Here is a 21942-nt window from a genome sequence, read left to right as displayed (position 1 = left end):
CCCGGATGGAAGAACGTAGAAGCCATGGTTTCTACACACAACGTGCGACTAAGAATAAAAGCCAAAACTTATTAAAAACTGGAGACCTATTAAAGTAGAAACGCAAAATAACTCGTACAGCCTTGTGGTATTGTTATCATGATTGCGCACATTGAGTGTTTCTATTCTTTTCTATGTAACATATACACTGTCTTGCTGAATGTCTTGTAAGGAGGGGCATTAAGCAAACCCGTCGTGAACACGATGGGCTTGCCTAAACTCCGTCAAGTGAACAGAGTTCAGATTTTCTTTGGGCCCGCTACATTTTTTTTTTTCAAGAAAAAAGTTACAAATTCTCAGTCACTGCCAAAATGACGCAGCCGCCCCACCATCAGCACCCCATCATGCTCATTTGCCTGGCAGAGGCGGCCGGCATGTTCCATATCTGCTTCAGCCGAGCCCGCCTGCGACCTGATGCTTTCACTTGCATATAGAACACGCGACGCGCGAGGTATTCTCATGGACTTCATACGGAACATTATGGCGACGGCAGAAATGCTATTGCAGGGAAACATCGCGAAAGACGAAGGACCAGGCAGAGAAGGACACAAACAACAGCGCCGGCTTACAACAAAATTTCATTCGTCAAACCACGCATTATATACCTGCGCAGTTGAAAACCGAAAGAAGAAAGCAAATATGACAAGCCGAAGATACAAAAACGAACAATCTAACTAACAAACTAACTAACAACTAACACCTAACAAACTAAAACTAAGAAACTAACCAACTAACAAAAACTGACGAATAAAATTTTGTTGTAAGTCAGCGCTGTTGTTTGCGTCCTTCTCTGCCTGGTCTTTCGTCTTTCGCGCTGTTTCCCTCCGATATGTCGTACCAACTCGCCCAAGCAACCACTTTAGCGCCACAAATGCGCCTCGAGTGTCCATATATCGTCTGTCGCAATAAACAACGGAATAAAAACTCACAGGGTCCGTTATGTATTCACCTAAAACGACTGGAAGGCGAAAGCCATCTTCTTCTTTTTCTCCTGATTCGATGTATTGATCCTGCCTAGCCCCCCTCCGAGGTGTTCCTAGGGCCTAACGTGGTTTTCTTACTGCCTCAAGCATCGGAGGTATTGCAAGCTTTATGCGCCTCAGCTGGTTTTGCACTGCCTCCGTGATCGGCCAGCCTTAGACCAAGCGACAATGTCGTCTGACAACACGGGTGTCGGCGGTAATTTGGGCGCCGCCTCTGCGCTGGATTACAGAGTGCTCGAGAAGTGACCCGCTTAACGCGGTCCTCCGTCACTGAAGTTTGGTTTTCACCTACTCAAGCACGCTAGGGAATGCCAACGTGACACGAAATTGCTTGCTTCCGCGGGAGCATCGATTTCGTGAAAGTACAATAATGAAACGAGACTCCCTGTAATTACATGGAACCGGCAGTGAAACAATGATGCGACAGCGTCGGCCGGCAAGCATAATTACAGCGCTCACGTGGAAAGGTACCAAGAACAAATCAAAGTGGCGAGATCAGACTCTTCACAGAAGAGGGAGTCAAGTACATTGAGAGGTACAGGCAAGGTTTGTTAGTCACTGGGCAGCAGCCGCCACTTGCGAAAGCGTTGGTTGGACCTGCCTCTTAATCGGTGCAGCGAGTGTACTTCTTCCTTCTTTCTCTTCACCTGCATCTTCAATTGCACACCATTCGACATCCGTGAAAACAGATAGATAGATAGATAGATAGATAGATAGATAGATAGATAGATAGATAGATAGATAGATAGATAGATAGATAGATAGATAGATAGATAGATAGATAGATAGATAGATAGATAGATAGATAGATAGGGGTGAGAAAGGAAGGAAAGAGAAAGAGGATGAGAGAAGCACTTCAATGAGAGAAAAGGAGATAGGTTTGCTGGAGCACCTTTGCATCTATCCTGTTTATTGACTGCACCACTGCCTATATGAGTATACGGGAGCAAGCAGGGACATTATGAGGAAGAGAGGCTTCTGGCTCGTTTCGCAACGTTCGATGGGGATGTCCAAAGGCGAGAACGTGAGAGAGGAAAGAGAGAAGGACACCTTGTTTGTCAGAGAGGGGGGGACGTTTGAAGGTGGCAGCGTGTGACCGCCCTTGAATGTGCGAGTGGGGGGAGGGGGAATGGAAAGAACAGGACGAAGTGCAAGGCCATCAATGCAGAGTGGGGTCCCTACATAAGAGGCACGTGCTAGAACACGCCTTCCGCGTTTTGTGGATGACCGCGCGGGAACCCCCCGTATACACCGGCTCGTGTTTTGTTCCATGGCTGCGTTTCGTAATGCAGTGATCTCTTGTGCCCGTCCCGCCCCACCGCGCCCCTTGTCATGGGTTGAAGCTGAGTGCCCGAGAGCGTGTGCAGTGTTCGAGCAGTGGAACGAGCGCGATAGTGAACTCAGAACAATAAGTGAATACTTGAAAAACTACCTTATCCTAACGATAGGCAGTGAATTTAGTATGTGGTGCACTGATAGCCTAATTAGCTTAAGCACTATGTTATTGCGCGTCTCAACTCACCTTGGGAGCTTATGTCATATTATCCCAAGACTTAAATTCCCAAGGCTTAAATTGAGGACGACGCAGCGAGCGATGGAAAGAAAAATGATAGGTGTAACCTTAAGAGACAGGAAGAGAGCAGAGTGGGTCAGGGAACAAACGGGGGTTAGGGATATCATAGTTGAAATCAAGAAGAAATGGATATGGGCCGGGCACGTAGCACGTCGGCAGGACAACCGGTGGTCATTAAGGGCAACTGACTGGATTCCAAGAGATGGCAAACGCGTGAGGCGGAGACAGAAAATTAGGTGGGTAGATGAGATTAAGAAGTTTGTAGGTATAACGTGGCAGCAGAAAGCACAGGACCGGGTTGATTGGCAGAACATAGGAGAGGCCTTTGCCCTGCAGTAGGCGTAGACTGGCTAATGATGATGACGATGATGATCCCAAGACTGATGAATTGATACGATAGAGCGGACTGTGATTTACAGGATTTAGCAGTTTCCAAACTTCGAAGTTCAATGCATGCTTTCCCCTCTCTATAGTGTGTCATGAAGCGAATATAATTGATTTAATTGCCGCCTTGTTTGAGTAGTGAAATCCCTTGTGCGAATGTTGTCTTTGTTTTTTTTTCTTTGCATGGCATAAGTGTCATTATTTATGGTCACTGCATCAGTATATTATAGAATGCGCAATATGTGCTCTACCATATGCAGCCATTCTGTTCTATAGGGGGTGAGGTTTTCTCAAGCCGCATTCGTTCGGCTTTTTGCCTCATCTACCTCCCCATACCACTGTTTTGTACACGTGTATGTAGATGGAAATCAATAAATTAAATCAAACCCTGGCTTGCTGGTCATGAATATTGAATTTCAATGAAGGCGCCAAGTAGAAATGAGAAAAAGAAAGGAAGAAAGGCTGAAAGAAAGAAAGAAAGAAAGAAAGAAAGAAAGAGAGAGAGAAAGAAAGAAAGAAAGAAAGAAAGAAAGAAAGGAAGAAAGAAAGAAAGAAAGAAAGAAAGAAAGAAAGAAAGAAAGAAAGAAAGAAAGAGGACGCGTGAAAAAATTGTGCTGTTGGAAAATTTTTCGTAGCTTTGCGTAACGGCGTGCCACGTAAGCAGATCGCGAATTTTCGCCGTAAAAGTCCAGAATCTATTTTTTAAGCAATTCGCGCAAGGATGCACTTCCGCCTTCACCGTAATTTACGAGTCACTGGTGCGTTCAGTACAGGCTTTAATATTTTTCTCCCCGTCATCCGGTACATTTTTTTTTTCGTATAAAAAGCCCGTTAACTGCTGTGTTTCTTTTTTTTTTTTTTTGAAAGTTTACTGTGTTTGTTAGCCCTGTTCATCCGCAAGAGCCTCTTGAGACTTGGGCGAACCGCTATGCATCGAGGGTCAGCACTAAATCACTCGGCATTAGTGAATGATCAATGTCCTGCTAATTATTTCGTGAAAACGTACCTTAAGAATGAACCATTTGAACATGTGGGTGTCAACTGGGCGCAAATGCCTTAATTGGTCTCTTAGGGCCCATTGTGGTCGCCCTATCCAGTCTTCTCTCGTATTTCATTTTCCTTGTTCTTATTTTCCGCCGCAATGATTTCGTTAATATATGCGCCAACTGCCATGACGTTACACTTTGTATAACATTTCGTTTTTTGGAGAGGCAGCCAGGAATCTCAAAACGAGTTGCAGAAACTAAGAGATGGGATTTCAGTTCTCTATAGCGACCTTCGCCATGCGGGTATAATTACGTCAGTCTACTTTATTTTTACCAAGGTTTCGTCTGCTCAAAAATTATTCTTAATTTGTGAGCCATGGCATATAGCCATTACGGCAAGTGCTTAACCTTCACTTAAAGCGAACAGGCAAATAGTGTAGAACATGTATGTATTTTAGTGCTATAGCTAGTACATTGAAACGCGTGCTAATTAGACAATCTGCCGCTCCATGAAAATGCCATCAGGCTTGAGGAATACTTATCGAAGTAGAACAGTTATAATATGGTTCGGTATTAAACGAGCACTTGAAGAGAAAAAGTCGATTTCTTACTTATCAATAAACTAGATTTTCGTCATCCTTAAGTCACCACTCTTCAAACGAGAAGACGCTCGGTAAGCGAGAAAACGTGCCAATGAGATAGGAGTGGCGAAGCCACTTTCAGATTTCCGCATTAGCTCACCATGACGTCACAGATTTTGACGGTGTCTGAGAAGGTCTTTAACATAAAAAATGAACTTTTCTATTTTCAATGCGAGTCAGCGTATTAACATAGGAAGCTTAGGAAAATCTTGTCGCGCCCATGCGGCAATAATGCCAAAGAAAATACAGGGGCGATGGAAAGAAACGCGAACAGCGCGGCGCGCTGTTGTCATCGCCCCCTGACCTTGGTGGCATTTAAAAAATGCTAGAGTGGTCCTCGATTTATTATGGATGACTCTAGTAGCTATTTATTACCATCCAGGCTACAACCGCTTGTAAAGAAATGGGAAACATCAGAGAACGTAGATGCCGCACTGCTCGCGTTTCTTTCCATGGCTCCTGCACATTAAGATCCTTGGCATCGAACTTAAAATATATGGTGCTGAAGTTTCATTTCCTCTTTCAATGTTGAGTAGGATCTGTGAAGACAAATAAGTGACAATACAAATGAAGGTTACAAAAACGGGAGTATGACAGGGACAGAATTGTGCGGCTTTATAACAAGATATTCTTCTTTATAAATAAGAATACGGGACGCCTGTCCAGCAGTCCTGAGATACACTTTGAAGTGCAAAAAAGCAAGAAACGGAAAAGCAAATAAAATGACGTTCTAGAAAACGCGTTTGGAGAAATGAAAGGCCCATGGCTGTCAAATACACAAGTTTGCTACGTGTGTAGTGATATGCAACAATTCGTCTCTGCTACGGATGCTGAACAATGCCTTCCTTCATTGATATTTGAAAAATTTGCAAAGGAAGGGCTGGTGGTTTCAGAAGAGACTTGAGTAAGCTAGGTATCCGTTGCGCACATTGACTGCTTCCTAATATTGCTTCGGCCATAGTAAGTAACGCTTTCAAGAACCTACAGAACCTATTTGGCAATAATGAGAGAAGGATGGAACGAAAATCATCTTCCATTTGCAAATATTCCTGTGGCTTCAGCGAGAATGCTTCTTCCTACTATATATATCTCCCTCTAGATTGATTTAGTGTTCGATGTTAGTGTCCCTTTAAAAAGCGCAAAAAAATGTTCAATCGCCTAAGCAATAAAGCAAAAGCAAAGAAATATATTCCTTAGCACTTCCTTATTGTTGTCGGAATACATTCATAATATGAAGCGGACAAACTTTCACTTGCAACTGGCATCAAAAGGTAGTGTTGTTTAGGTAAAATACCACAAATAATCTGCAACAAACAAATACCAAAATATAAATCTACGGCAAGCTAACTCAACATCTGAATAAAGAAGGACCATTAACGTTCACTTCTCTTGCCCTTGCTTTTTGCGTACTTCTGAATCCTCTCAATAAAAGTCGAGGTGTTCTGCTTCCCAAATCATTATCAGTCTAAGCCCTTTCAGGAGGCTATCAAAATATGGAATATTTACCGGACTTCTAAAATTAGACGCTTCCCTGACTTTGCGATGCCAGGCGGGCCCTGTTTGTCTCCGCCTCCGCTCCGTGCCGTAAAATGCCACGCTCAGCAATAGAAGGTAATAAACAGGCTGTTTCGAAAATTGTGACGCGTGCACCGTAGCCTGCATTCGCTGACGTCACAGTCGAACGCCAACGCCCAGCTGCGCGTGAGCTATGCGTTACCGCTTTTCTATGACGTGCAGGGACGCAAACACTCGCCACTACGCATACTTGCGACGTGATGCCTACTCATTAAAGACGTATGCGGACGCTCAGTTTCCTAGGCCAAGTAATAATGTGGATCTTGAAGTAAAACCCTTCCGCCTGACGAAGCACCCACGTAGTGTTTTGAGGTAAAACAATGCATTCCAGGCTAACCATCTACTGCGGTAGCGATTGAGCGACGAATGAGGTATTCACATCAGATCTGCATTCGCAAGTATATATTTATAAATCTTGAGTTATGGCTTTATGACCTATGACGCTAAACAAATGCGTTGTAATCACATGGTGAATTCTAATAATGAGACGCCGAAACAGTTTAGACAATCTTTAGAAACGCGTTGGGCCGGTAACCTGTGCCCTTTGGATCATTAGCTGGTGCGTCTGTCCTGCGCAAGGCGCGGAACTTATCACCATTTCGCGAGGTATCTTCGACGCTTCTGTAAAGCAATACGCGCACATATGCAGGTGCCCAATTTGTTGATGCTTCGGTTCATGATGATTTCATTCTTAGCATTTTGTAATAGGTGGGCAGTTTTCAACCACCCACTCGCTACGCAATTCCAATGATAAGACGTCTTGTGTGATTCTATACTGTCTACCACGCAACATTACATATCTTAACATGATTCCTCACCCGTCATGACGCCTGCATAGGCTCTCCTAACGAAGCAGCTTCAAGCAGTATCGTGGCCTTGTAGTACAATACTTGATTACCACGCTGGGTGTCTAGGTTCCATTCCGCCAGGAACCCTTATCTTTATTCTTCGCATCCAATTTACCCCCTTTACGACGAACCTAGAAGGGTGTAGAGAACAGGAAAATTATTAATCCCGTTAATACCTCCAGTAATTCATTGATTTCGCATAGGTTTTGAAGAAAAGGGCGATAAACGCGTGGCAAATTAGGAAAGCTTACGAAAAGTACAAACTCCTATGATTCATGTTATCATAATACCGCAAGAAACACTCTGCAGCGTGTCTAAGAACAGTGCGAATACAAAGCGATATTTATAGGCCATAATATGGAAGAATAAACCTAGAGCGCTTTTTGTTATGGGTGTCCGACAGGGTTGTAATAATTACGCGCAGTGCCGAAAGGAGCGATAGCACAGTCATAAAGGAGATGCATTCCTAATTATCTTCGAAAGTGAAGATCCTGAAGATGATTATAAAAATATTGGGCGTGGCACGTGGACTACCGGTTGAATAGAGTTAAACTAAGTCTAGTCAAAGTTAAAGGCAAAAGGAAATATTGTTTCCTGCGCGTGGGGTGATTAGATGGCATTGTTGAAGTCACAGAGAGGCAACTCAGGAAACTTAGAAGCTTGTATTGACTAGCGATCACTGGCAATCATAGACTAACGGTCATAGAAGTCATCAGGGAGGTAACGGCTCTTAACAAGAACATGAACATGCGCTCACATGAAATCGAATGAGAACATGAAACATGAAATGAAACAAGAGGCAAGAAGGATAACATGGAATAGAAAGCGTCAACTTGCGGCTAATAAAGAGCAAACCCAATTTGAAGGATGCTCGCTGCTGTATACAGCACGAGGGAATTAAAGGGCCCCTAAACATCTGAAAACGCAAAGAACGAGCGCGTTATTTTCTCCTGCAGTTTACTGTCTTTTCAACGCAATTCGTGACGCCAGCGGACAGTTCACGCGACATCTATTAAAAGTGAGCCCTCGATTGTTGCATATAGGAGTAATATCTGTTGTCTCGCATCACTGTCGTGCACGATCAACTGATTTCACTTGGTTTTGTGTGCTTTCGACTGCGCAAGCGGAGACAACGTGTAGCCGAAGAGCGTGAAATCGTGATAGGCTCTACGCTTAGTGCTGACATTGTCCACGTTTTAAATGCGAAGCATTTCTTGCGAGCCCAAGGCACTTGGAGCGTTTCTTTCTTTCTTTCTTTCTTTTTTTCTTTCTTTCTTTCTTTCTTTCTTTCTTTCTTTCTTTCTTTCTTTCTTTCTTTCTTTCTTTCCTTCTTTCTTTCTTTCTTCTATCTATCTATCTATCTATCTATCTATCTATCTATCTATCTATCTATCTATCTATCTATCTATCTATCTATCTATCTATCTATCTATCTATCTATCTATCTATCTATCTATCTATCTATCTATCTATCTATCTATCTATCTATCTATCTATCTATCTATCTATCTATCTATCTATCTATCTATCTATCTATCTATCTATCTATCTATCTATCTATCTATCTATCTATCTATCTATCTATCTATCTATCTATCTATCTCCTTAACTTGGTGTAGACCGAAATTGGCATGGGAGGCTAAGAGGATTTGACAAATATGACTGTCTGGTCATGGCATTAATAACATGAAAGTCCTGTCGCGTACGTCGTCAAACCCTTTCCTCCAGAAACGTGTGGCACATACCCGTTTACCACGGGCCACGGTGTACGGGTATGCGCCACAGGTGATTGACAGTTTATATCTACCCAAGAACGGCGTGTACAGACATCGGTAATTTAAATGAGAGAGCGTTAAGAAAAACCGACGTCGGCAGCGTTGACCCGACGAATGCAATGAATTAAAATTAGGATCTCGGCAGGAATCAAACCTAAGCATTCTGCGTAGCAGTCGGGTATTCTACCAAAGACCCACGCCAGGTCTAGAAACTGCTTTGGAGAAACACATTATGCAGGCCTAATATCGGTTCAACGTCAACTGTGGTTGTGGAGCTGGCTATGTAATTTCATAAGAAAGCAATAAACACTACACATGTACTCCTACGATACAGGATTCACGTCAGGTTAACGTCTGTGGTTACAGTATAGGCTCCGCTTATAGCAGTGTAATAAACATTGCATTTTTATTCCTATAGTCAGACAGCTATATTGCATTGTTGGTGGACCCCGGAGGAATATTGCTAACGAAAGTTGCGTATGATATTCACATAATCGCATCGTAAAGGGCACTTCGTTTCGATAATACTGACGTATTTGCTCTAACGTGAGTGCTGACGGTACGTCAGATCATAAGTTACCCTTTAAACGCCAGTGTTGTCAACGTGCTTGGTAAGCCCACGATCTGCACACGGCTACTACGCCTACAGAACACGTCGATCCACCTCGTAACGCTTGGCTCAAAGCCAAAAAAAAGATCACAGCATATCCACGGAGTGAATGATGATGAGTGGGCGAAGCTGCGGAGGTTCATCGGTAAACCGTGAATCTTCCGTGAATTCTGCCCAGTACATCATCACCGACGTGAGATCGGGCGCGTTTATACTAAAGGTTCGATGAGAGTTATGACGACTTGCAGCTCACTTTAATTTTACATGTACGCTGTGAATTTTCATTGTTTAGAAAACCATTGCTTTAGAAAACATCTGGCGTCTTTCGTTAAGCAGCTGGCGCCTTTTCGTTTTGCTTTAGAAACATCTGGCGTTCTTTCGTTTTGCTTTTACGAAACATCTGGCGTCTTTCGTTGGTTTATTTCATCAATCAACGGCGTTTTGAACAAAATTTTTATTGTTTAATCATGCACAGGAGAAATCTCACCAGGCACTACCTTGGAGGTAAACAATGGCTGCTAATGGGAATGAGAGACAGAAGAAGTCGGCTTTTAGCTAACACTTACACTTCTACTTCTACTAAAGTTTCCTACTGGAACATGCCAATGGCTGCTAATGGGGAATGAGAGACAGAAGAATTCGGCTTTTAGTTAACGCGCATGCTGCGAATTTTTTATTGTTCAACAACGCACAGGAAATATCTCCCACCGGCACCACATTGGAGGTCAAGATCTGGTACTAGCGTTACGACTGGTTACACACTACGACTACGACAACTACGAGGGACGAACGGGTGCCGCCTTAAGGAGCTTCGCCCCTAAAAAATGCAGCATAGAAGTACTCACTGACTGCTTCGCATGAAACTGGTTTTCACGAGGCGTGGGATCTGCCGAATTAATTTTTTATGAAGAAATAAGGGACGAGGTGGAGACAGCTCTTGTATAGGAAAGGTAGTGAAGGCGAGAAAGAAACCACTCTCTCTTCTTTGAACTCGGAGTGGTTTAGGGGGTTTGAAGAGTGGTATGCCAAAATCAAGAATTGTCTGCGATTCCTGGCGATAAAAAAAAACAACAACAGCACGGGGACAACGGTAAGGGAAAAATAAAACAGAGTTTGACAGTAGGACAGGAGTTGAGCAATTTCGCAACAATGTGAAAGAGAAGCTCGCCGGCAATTAAACGGCCCGGAAGGAACGTCTGGCTGGCGAATCTTCTACCTCTATTCGCTTCCGGTTGGTAAACACCCGGGTTGAAGAGGCCTCGCACACTTCCGCGTTCAATTTTGCGCGGTAGAGGCACGTGGGGTGACACGATTCTCATCCGGGAACTGCTTTTGTTTCAGCCCTGGTACCCCAGTAGAACACGTGCTATGGTTGTGTTGTCATTATAGACAGAGAAACGCCAAATTCTTCATTGTACTGAACGAGCATTCCTATACACAAGGGCTGTCGATCAGTGGCCACGTGCCTAGCTTGCGTATAGGAAAAAAAAAATTTACCCAATTCCATGAAGTGAAATGTGAGGAAACGGTGGAGCTGTGGTTGTTCCTTCGGTGTTTTTCTCTGTTGTATTGTGATTCTTGGTGTGTTTTTTCTTTGTATTGGCGATGTATGTGTGTTTTGTTGCGATTCTTGGCGTTGCTGTTTCTGTTTAACTGTGATTCTTGCGAGTTTTACGGTGGGATACTTCGTCTCCTTTGCGCTTCCTTCCTGTGAAGCTCAGGGTTTGCTGTTCGACGTTGGCGTTATCTCTCGATCCGTGCGGAGTCAATTGCCCTCCTTCGGTTCGCTCTCTGATTGGTCTCTCCTGATCTCTCCTGATCACGTGACCTGGCTGCACTGCCGTGTGACGCCGGACGGCAAAGGGTCGACCTAGAAGAGCTTCTCTACTAAAAATGCCGCCATTGCTTTGGTTTATAAAGTTGGCTGAATAGGTAAGCTTGTACAGCCGTGATGGTAGACACCAGAGCTTCAGAAGCTTGCCGCGCTATCTTTTATAGTACTTTTACGTACGTTTACGTAAATCTTTACGTATGTACGCAAACGTTTACGTTTGCGCAAACCACTAAATGGTGATGATAGCTGCATTCAAACTACATTTAATTTAGATGATATTGAATTACTGTTGCGGCTAAATCATAAAAGAGGTTTTTAACGTTTGTAGTATCCCGGTATACGCAAAGGGGTATACGAACACCGGGTTGCCGGATGATGGTGTCGACATCTTGTGACGCTTCGTGCAACCACAGTCATGGACACGTTTGTCTTCGCTTAGTGTTTGTGAGGGAAAAAATGATTAAAAAGGCAACTCATTCGTGATTATGCCGCTGCAAGGAATTTACATTATAAGTAGAATGTCCGATGTTTCTGCAATAACAATTTTGTGCTTGCCTGGTGCACCCTGGCCCCGCTAGATGGCGCCACCTATCCAGTCTGTCAGAGGCCTTTGGCCTGTCACGTTTACGGCTTCGGTACTCTAGGTCGCTCTAGCCTCGATAATCCGACTGAAACAAGGTGATCGTAAGTGGCGCTCGCACTTCGGCTTATTTTGACTCGGCGGCTGGAGTCCCCGCGAAGTGAATATCGCGAGTAGCCACCAACGAAGGTGAATTTGCAAGATAGGGCTGTAAACGTAAAGCCTAACAGGCGAGTAGTTTGCGTTCCGTAAACCTTTACGGAACATAAAGGTTCGCGCATGCGCAGAGTCCATCCGGTATCCGGTAACACGGTAACGTAAAGAAGTATACGTACAAGCTAAAACCTTAATATCTCACAATCGATGCTCTACAACATGCCTTTTGATCTTGCACCCACAAATACAAGCTATCGGTGCTTTCAATCCAGTAAGGGTATTTTTAATAAATACGCGACTCGCATGAGATTTTTTCATCAAGAAGTTCCCGTGAAAGAGTGTGCGCAGGGAGGTCATGGCACTTCCACTCCCTAAATCGCGCCTCCGATCAATAAATATTGAGGCGGCGCATGAATGCTAGTGCGGTTAGGTATGTAAATATTATCCGATATAAGGCTATAGTAAGGCTGAAGATGAGTAGATGTGACCATAGGTTGGCAATCAAACGTGGAGCTCACTCAGATTTACTCAAGAAATATACTTTGCGCTTAGGCCTCACTCAGACTCAGACTCACCAATATTTTCCTCAACCGGACTCACTCTGACTCAGACTCACTAAAATTTTCCTCCATCGTACTCATCGGACTCAAGCTTACCAAAATATTACTCACTCGGACTCACTCAGACTCAAAAACTTGGACCGAACTGAGTCTGAGTGAGTAGACTTATGAGTGAGTTCGCCGACCTGTGAGTACAGGAAATCCCTGTTACAGAGGAGCTCTTTTACGCTAGTTTCTCTTTCTCTCTTTCTTTACTCTTCTTTCAATTCCCCCCCCTCCCCATTCATTTCCCCTGTGCAGGGTAGCATACCGGCTATGCTAAACTGGTTAACATCCTTGCCTTTGCTGTCTCCCCTGTTTTCATTCCTCCACTGCTACCTACATACGTAGCATCTCATACCCAGCTGCACACCCAGCGCTGTCGCCTGCATACCCAGCTTTACCGACTTTACCAGTCGCAGCAGCCTTCTATCAGGATTTAAATTTCCTCGCTGATGAGCGCCACAGTTCGTGTGGATTTTCGCTTTGCTCACGGAACAGTAGGCTCACGGAGGTGCCTCTAATTATTCACTGAATTAACGATCGCAGTCAATAAATGCCGATGTTAGAAAATATATGAAAAGAAAGTAATAGTATCCATTTAAACGCAGAAGGTTGTCTTCAAAACCCGATAATGTATTATGAAAATTATTATAATTATTAGGGTTTAACGTCCCAAAACCACGATATGAGTATGTGGGACGCCGTAGTGGAGGGCTCTGGAAATTTCTACCACCCGAGGTTCTTTAACGTGCACCTCAATCTAAGTAGACGAGCCTAAAAGATTTTCGCCTCCATGGAAAATGCAGCCACCGTGGCCGGGATTACATTCCGCGACCTTCGAGTCAGCAGTCGAGCGCCATAATCACTACACCACCGTGCTCAGTTTATGCTAAACACGAAATGACTAGGCAAGATTTTCACTATTCCCACACGGACCTCAACGTTAACCTTAACGTGGGAAATTTTCCCTCAAGTTGCTGGACCCCGAGACCGATATTATGCATTGCGAAAACCAGCCAAAGAATACAACATGACTGCCCACGTTGGAGCTGAAAGTCATTGCACGGGCTGTTTCAGACATACAGTTTCCTACAATACTTACTAGAGGGAACTCTGGCGCTAGTGTCTATGGGAGCTACAACGCATGGCGCTTCAGCCAGCATGGAAATGATGGGTAGTACACGGATTTGTCTAAACTTCGTTCTTTCGGCTCCGTTTGGCTCCGCGTCGCCTGCATCCGCTTTGTCGCAGAACGAAGTTCAGCAAAAGTCAGCAGTTCCACTTCACCACTTTTACTTTTTTAGGCTCACCAATTCAAATCTGGTCACAAAGTTCACAATGGTACATTTTTTTGTCCGAAAGAAAACCAAAACACAGCGATAAACAAAGCCACTAGTGCATTCGAAGCCCGCAAGTACGAAGACTAGGCAAATCCGAGTACTACCCATCATTCCCATGGTGGCTGGACGATCGCAGCGCCGGAGTCCCCTCTAGTTAATTTCAGGAAACTCTATGGTTTCAGATACCACACCGCGCAGGCTTGCGGAATGTGACAGGCAGACAGGTTGATTTTGTTATTACTTTCCGTCTAGTGATTATTCGATTAGATTATTTTTAAGGTGTTTGAGTCGTATTTCAGCCGCTGCATATGAATGTTATACGAGACTTTTAATTTCCCAGATGGAAAAAAAGAATTCACAGGGTCTCGTATGAATCCGCCACTTCCTTATTTGTCTTCTAACTCGATGTATTGAAACTCCCGAGACCCCCTCCGAAAGCTTTCTGCAACTAACGTGGTTTTGCAATGCCTCAAGGATCGGAGGCATTGTAAGCTTTCTGGAACTCACTTTTTGTATTCCACTGTTTCCGGAATTGGCTTACCTTTGACCGAGCAATGATGTCATGTGATGACGTCACGTTATGCGACGCCATAATGGCGTCACAAATGTTGGAGTTCTGTGACGTCATGATGACGTCAATACGGTGACGATACCACGTTATGCTGGCTTTTTCCCTCACTCGTGTTTGCGCCGCCGACTTGGGACGCCGACGCGGGACGCCGGTCAATTTCTGCTTTGGATGAGGCATTTAAGGCTTTCGCCTTAATAAATATATAAGCGACTTGTAAACTACCGCAGGGCTGCGCAATCCCAGCAGGATACGAGGACCTTGAGCTAGCCATTTCAAACGCGTGATTGGCGCGAGAACGTTTTGGAGTAGCAATTTCGCGTTTCGTTAAAAAGATAATAATGAAAAGAACGTATAGATAAGTCTATCTTATTACACGCTGCGTAATTTTACGCCGCTGTGTTTCTGAACGTCCACAGAAACCGTAACTACATACATGAAGCCAATTCCTGCGACAGAGGAATCAACCGTGATTTTATTTCAATCTCAATTTACACGCATAACAGTTCGTCGATAACAATCGCGATAGCGTTAGACTAATTTTGAACAGCATGACGCACGAGAGTAGCTACGCTCTTAACTATAGATGCGTTCCACAAGTTTCCCGCGTTGCCGAATGTAAAATGCCGTGGCTACGGTACCGTGTTGTCTCGAAGTAAAGTAAATCGCATGAATTTAGGAAAACAACAAAACTGCACCTACTTTAATTTCTTTATACCATACTTCAAGTCCATGGAATTAATGACAGATTTATTCTGGAGGACATTCGCCTGGTGTATTTCTGTCTGTCTTGTAATATGCGCCTCAACAGATACTATCTTGATGCCGAATTCAGCACCATCATTGTGATCGCTATAGTCACTGACGCCATTGTTACGTGATCGTCGTCGTCCGGTTATTCCCTTGCCATTGCCTCTGTGGATGTCGTTTCGTCCCCAGTAATCTATATTCTTGCCGCCATAGCAATCGTACCCGCTCACATTCAAAGCACAGTTGATAAATTTAAAAATACACATCGCATTGTCGCAAAAACGGATGAGTCTGGATAGCCAGCTGCATAGATCTCAAATTTCTTAGCGGCCACCAGCAATAAGCGACAGTCGTAATTCTCTTCCATGCGCTTCCGGTCGAGCAAAACGGGCGAAGTGGAAGAGGACTAACAAACGCGAGGGTTTAAAAGTGCAGGCTGGGCAAGTCTACTTGAGCTTCATGAGGGACAGCTTAGGGCCCTTTTACACAGCTTACGCTGCCAACTTTCATCTAACCGCTTGTAGGAGGAATCTGCGAGGAAGTCGTTTATTAAAGCGAAGCCTTAGATTCGTCATTAAATGCGAAAAGTGACCGTCGGTGTCGGCTGCGGCGTCAACAGGAGCGATGCAAATATCATCCTGTGATGATGTCGTCATTTGACGTTATTATGATGTCACAGATTGCCAAAATTTGTGACGTCGAAACTCTGAAGTGACATGATGACGTCATCGCATGAGATAGTAGCTTGGCCACAAGATGGCCGATCCCGGAGGCCACTGCAAGACTACGTGACATGCTGAAAGCTTCCAAGGCCTCTGATCCCGGAGCCAGTGCGAAAATGCGGTAGGTGCAGAAAGCTTTCGGTGGGGGCGGTAGTGGATGAATATACTGACTGAGAAGAAAAAGAACATGGCTTTCGTCTTCCATTCGTCTTGGGCAAGTGCACAACGGATCGTGTGATTTCGTTTCTCAGAAGAAAATATTCGCAGTGGAGTCTTTTTCTTTTTTTGCCCTGCGTTTATCTTGCCCGATCTCTGTTCGTCTAACACTGACACCCACGCTGCCGTAACGTAAACGAAAAGTTCCAGAGCAGAGCCTAGGAAATTTCCTTGTACCGCATAGACGTGCGCGGCGCCTGCCGTGAGTCTTTCTCGTAGGTTATGCCGCGGCACGACATCTTTCATAACGAATTGAAGAGCCCTCCGAAAAAACAATAACGCTACGGCTTCCGCACGGAAGCCTTGTTCCCAACATCATTTTGGTCGGCGTTTAGTTTTTACTTCGATCGTGATATTACTTCCAGAGCAGACGCGATTTCGTCCAATTGTCGATTTCATTCAACATTTCTCCGTTCATCTTGCTTGTCTGGGAATAAAACACAATGAGCGTCTACCTCACGTCGGTTTTCTTTCCTTTTTCGATTTTCAGGGAAAATCATCTTATTAATGACGAGTAATTTATTAACTATACTTAAGCACGATCCCCGTCCAGATGTTTATGACCTTCATTTTCACGGATATGCCCAGTCGCCGCGGGCGCTTACGAGGAAGCGTTTCGATCGCGTCGAGTGTTTAGGACGAAAGACCAATTTTCTTTCGCGACATATTATGGCAGTAAAAGCAACATGTTATTGTCGCTTAGACAACCTTTGCAATGCGTCCGACGTAATACGTCACATATATAAAGTTCCGCACTCGATGGAACTTTTCCGGACTGTGAAGTGTTTTATTTTTCTTCGAGATAGCTGTGTCTACAATGGAAAAACACTACTAGAAACGAAACAAAAAACAACACAACCAGCCTCTGATGCCGGCCCCAAATTATTGTAAGAACATAACACCTACTGCAGTATCAATAGAGGAATTTATTATTGAAAATAAATAAATAAATAAATATCTTGTTTACGACGTTGGCAAATGCTGACAAGTGCTTAGTTTGCAACCGCAGCCTTCGATAGCATTACATGTTTGTTTTCTTGGTCTTACGAGAAAGATGATGACCGACATCTTACCCGAAGGCATGGTGAGTGTCTTGTAATGCCTCGTGCAGGGACCACGTAATATTATTGATATAATATATAATATTACGATAGGAACATAAAGGTATAGTCATTTTTACTCAGTTCTTGCCAGACATTAACAAACGCAGTTACGGGAATGCAACCAACTAAGAGTTCTCAACGACATTCCAATGACACTCTCAGTGACAACTCAGCGTAAATACATACGCGTTCACGAGACCTGACGCGGAGTGAGGTGAAATACCGTGCCTACTACATATACAAATATCGAAAGTGAAAAACATTAAAGAGGCTCTTGGTTCAACCGGGCAAGCACGTTTAATATTACTGAAGTCCACGATTAGAGCGACTGCTATCCACGAACACTTAACATGATTTTCATAATATTCAGCCAAGATGTCCGCGGCAATACGAAGGACTCTCCCAATGATTCCGAATTAACTCCATCTGCTGCGATCTGGCTTCACTTCTATGCCTGCGAACTTCTCTGACTTTCTCACTTCATTTAACCCTGTTGCTTTCTCGGTTACGTCTCCCATTCCTTGGTATCTATTCCGTCGCTCTAGTTGACCAACGGTTGTCTGCCTATTGCAATACGTAGCCTGCCCAGATCAATTGTATAAATTAAGATTATACGTAGAATTTAAGATTAGGTACTAAATTAAGATGAGAAATGGCTTGATTGTGGCATTCTTGTCCGTTTTCCACGCATTGAATATTTGGTTTGTTTTAAGGCACCGTGTATACGCATATAGCATGCGATTGTTTACTGTGTTGTCTTGATTGTTATGTTATGTCCGTAGGTGATAAGTCATATGTATCATGCATGCACCGCTTGAGGACTTTCGAACTTCACATAAGGGGACATTGTTTGTATTTTCGAGATGTCATATTTAAGTGTCTTGGTGTTATTACAATTGTATTTTCTATGTACTGCACACTTGGTATGTTCTGGTGTTACTGGAAGAACGCTGTTTTATATATGTAAGTTTTGGACCGTGTGTGTTCTGTTCGAGCCCCCCCCCCCCCCCCCCCCTAAGAGCTAGGGAGTAACTGGCGCCTTATTTGTGCATCATGTCCTTATATCACGTCAACAAAGAAAAAAATATAACAAGAAATTATGGTTGATCCCTATTTCATAGGGATTTCATAGGATTCGTCTTTCAGTTGCCTTACGTGAAAGCAAAACGTGTCTTCGTAGAAGTAGCTGCCGCTTTGTAGGGCGTTACAAAATACAATAGCGTAAATTTAGCCACACAGAGTGTAATTTCAACGAGTTTTCGATATTTCTTTATTATTTAGTTGTTAACGCATCACTGAATCACTGGACCACACTTCCTTGCGCTGAAAATGTGTGTGAAATGCCTAAACGTGGGAGCCAACAGACGCAAACATAATGTGCATCTGAAGTTCTATAAATTGAGGTACAGTGCCTCAGACATTATGGCTGATATGTTTCGATAGGTGGACATGTCCAAACATCGGCCAGCCCACCTGAGAGATATTATTCCTGTTTGAGCAACTTCTGTTGTATATAAACAGGTAGCGAAATACATGCATTCCATATAAGCAAATGTATGTATTGACAATGGACAAGTTAATGTAGCCATTAGGCAATAAGGTGAAATAAGGCGCTGCTTTATTTCTTCGGACATGAGCACCTGAGTGACGAAGAGTTATCTCCTCGCCCATGCTGCTGCTGCCATCGGCACTGCTTCTGAAATTGATGATCACAATGACGTGATGCGTTCTGTCTCGTTGCAAAGCGGGACTAGGAAAAAAAAACTTGCTGTAAGTAGAAATATGGCGGTTATATAATTGTATCGAAAATATTGGACTGCTAAGTATTTCTAGTGCCTTAGATACTGAAAAGTTAATCGTGTTAGAAAATGGACTGAAAAGTTAATCGTGTTAGAAAGCTTTTCTAACAAGATTATTTCTTACCATGAAAAAAAAAGAAAATCCACTGAAGCGTGTTGACATAACGTGTTTCGAAACGCAAATGTAACACAAGGGATGTTTTTATTGTGAAATGCGACTACGAAACAAGGTATACGGTTCTCTTTGAAGGATTCACTTTCGTAAGTTTGTATTACTCTGTGCGGAACGGAACTGCTCAGAACTTCATTTTTTCCCCAAACCATCCGTGAATGAAATCGACTATCATCAGCTGTTGCGTACATTATTGATAACGCCAGCTTCGCTGAGGCTTTTTGAGTGTGTATGCTTGCTTGTTGCAGTGAAATGTAATACTACTGTATGCCATGATCAAACATTGCCAGTACCCTGCTTTCATGTTTGTATGATATGTATGCACCCTCCCCCCCGCCACACACACACACGTAATGCCATCAGGGGCTGTGGCTGTTATGAATAAATATTATATAAATAACTAATTAAATAAATACACCTGCGACACAAACGACATCCTTTCTTTCGGAGTAACAAAAAATGAACACTCAGGTGTTAAGCACTTTTGACAACACGTAGAACCCGTTTAACGTGATTTTCAAGGTCCTTGTGACCCCCGATGTTGTTCCAAAGTCCATATACCTGAAGCATTCGTAGTTACTTATTTTTCTTGCAATCACTGAGGTTGCTTTTGAATTTCCCTATTTCTCCTCAGTCGTTGCAATGATCCTCGCACGCGCCCCTACGAAAGCTTTCTGCACCTAACGTGGTTTTGCGATGCCTCCAAGATCGGATGCATTGTAAGCGTTGTGCACCTCACCTGCTTTTGCTCAGCGTGAGTGATCGGTCCACCTTTGACCAACCGACGGTTTCAGGTGATCAATTCATCATATGGGACGACCGTGATGTCGTGATGACGCCATGATGACTCACAAATATTGGCGATTTGTGACGTCATCAAGTGATGCTAGTTTTTTGCATAACGCCAACGCCGCCGACGGTCAATTTTTTTTGCTTTTCATGAGGCATGTTAAGCTTTCGCTTTAATGAAAGGTGAACGATCATGAGTACTTTGTATACTGTTATGTGGCAGCGCTTGGAAGAGTTATGCAGGCCTAGAAGAGATCAGGGCCATGAAGCGGCACTGCCTAACATTTTGAGAGTAAAACAACCACAAGGGCATCGAAATAAGTGGTTGAGTGTATGGCGCTGCTGCGGCTTGAATGTTCAAGCATCGAACGCAAAGTACCGAGATTGTGCGCAATCGTCCTACACGTGCTAAGATATATTTTCTCCCGTGCACCATGTCCTTTATCTTAATACGTTTCTATATTTTATTAAGGCGCATTTCTTATCGTACTTCTATTCTTTAGCGTTATTCTCTGTTACTTCATGCGCTTCCGACTAACAAACAATGGAGCCCTTCCGATACCCGTGAGCGTGGCCTCCGCGATCAACTCCGGCAACGCGCTGGCGCGTAACCGGAAATAATCACGGAGGCCACGCCGTGGGAAGCTTAGAACTTGAAAAATTGAAAGCTCTTACACTGCTGTGCAGAGGGAAGCCAGCGGCTTCACGTTCTGTGGCAACAACTTCACGTCGTTTTCTCGCCAATTCGCGCTTCTGTGGGCGTCGCTGCTCCTTCAATTCCCGCTCTTCTTCCTCCGAGCGAACGGCACGTGTCCGTCTCATAGCGAGTCCAAAGGGCAACCGCCGATAAGAGCGCTAGCGCGATCTCTACGTCACGACACAAAGGTGCACAGCGATTTGTGGGAAGTGCTACCGACTAGTATTGCGACACTTGGGAAAGAGACATCGGCGATGGCGACGGGGCGAGAGGGCGATGTTCCCGAAAATTGTTGTTCTACGTGTCGTTCTGTCCGCGGACGCGATCCGCCAGAAGCTAGCTATATACAGGTTTGCTGTAAAACACCACGTAAAATGCCCTTTGGGAGTTTTCTGAGTGTTGCACAAGCGTGGAGTTTTAGATGTGAAGCATCTTATAGCGGAGTTCAATCCGGTGGTGGTGGTGTGCGGCGTGTCCACCCTTACTGCGCATGCGCAAACCTTCTCCATTTCCCCTCTCCACTCCCTTTCCCCCTCCCCCTCTCCACATCACCTCTTCCCTTCCCTTTCCCCTTCCGTTCCCTTTCCCGCCCCCTTTCCATCCCTCCTCTCCCCTTTCTCCATCTCCAATTTCCCTCTCCGCTCCTCCTCACCCCTTTCCCCTTTCCCCGTTGCGGCTTGCCCTGAAACGTTGTGGTGGCGAGGGAAACCAAACAACACCTTGAATTTTTACTTTTCTAACTACTTTTATTTTGTTTATAGCGATTCGACTTAAGTGACAGAACCATGATGTACAATGGCCTCATTGAGTCAGCAAATAAACTCTTACGCGTTTGAAAATCCACACCAAATTTTCTTGGCAAGTTGTGAATATTATGCGCAAGCGTTGAGTTTTGTCGTGGAAAACTCCCATGTTCAAGGCTTGTTTTCAGGCGGCATCGTCGCGGCGTCTTTTCATCTAATTTCTAGCGTTTTTCAGCGTCCTGAACAGCCTGACTGCAGACGCATGTCGCGACCACAAAAACGCGAATAGTGAGTTAAGTTTTCGCTAAAGTCAGAGTTCTCCTGATGTGAACAATCTTCGAGGACAATCATACATCTTGTCCGACTGAAGTATTTCAAGTCGAAAGCCTTAATTTTATTAAAGGGGCCCTCTTACACTTTTCCAGACCTGACTGCTTCACATTTTTTACTTGCGGGT

General features: G+C 44.1%; 1 long non-coding RNA gene across 1 annotated transcript in view; it reads right to left on the bottom strand.

The window, feature by feature from the left end:
* Positions 1-21942, bottom strand: part of LOC119400885 (uncharacterized) — a 52962-nt gene that overhangs the window by 22734 nt on the left and 8286 nt on the right. The window contains exon 2 of the long non-coding RNA XR_005185298.1: positions 7000-7160. This is a non-coding gene — a long non-coding RNA (uncharacterized LOC119400885). The remainder of the gene's footprint in view (positions 1-6999; positions 7161-21942) is intronic.

This window comes from Rhipicephalus sanguineus, chromosome 7 (genome assembly GCF_013339695.2).
Source record: "Rhipicephalus sanguineus isolate Rsan-2018 chromosome 7, BIME_Rsan_1.4, whole genome shotgun sequence".
NCBI lineage: Eukaryota > Metazoa > Arthropoda > Arachnida > Ixodida > Ixodidae > Rhipicephalus > Rhipicephalus sanguineus.
The sequence above is the reverse complement of the archived record's forward strand: the minus strand, read 5'-3'. Positions and strand labels throughout refer to the sequence as shown.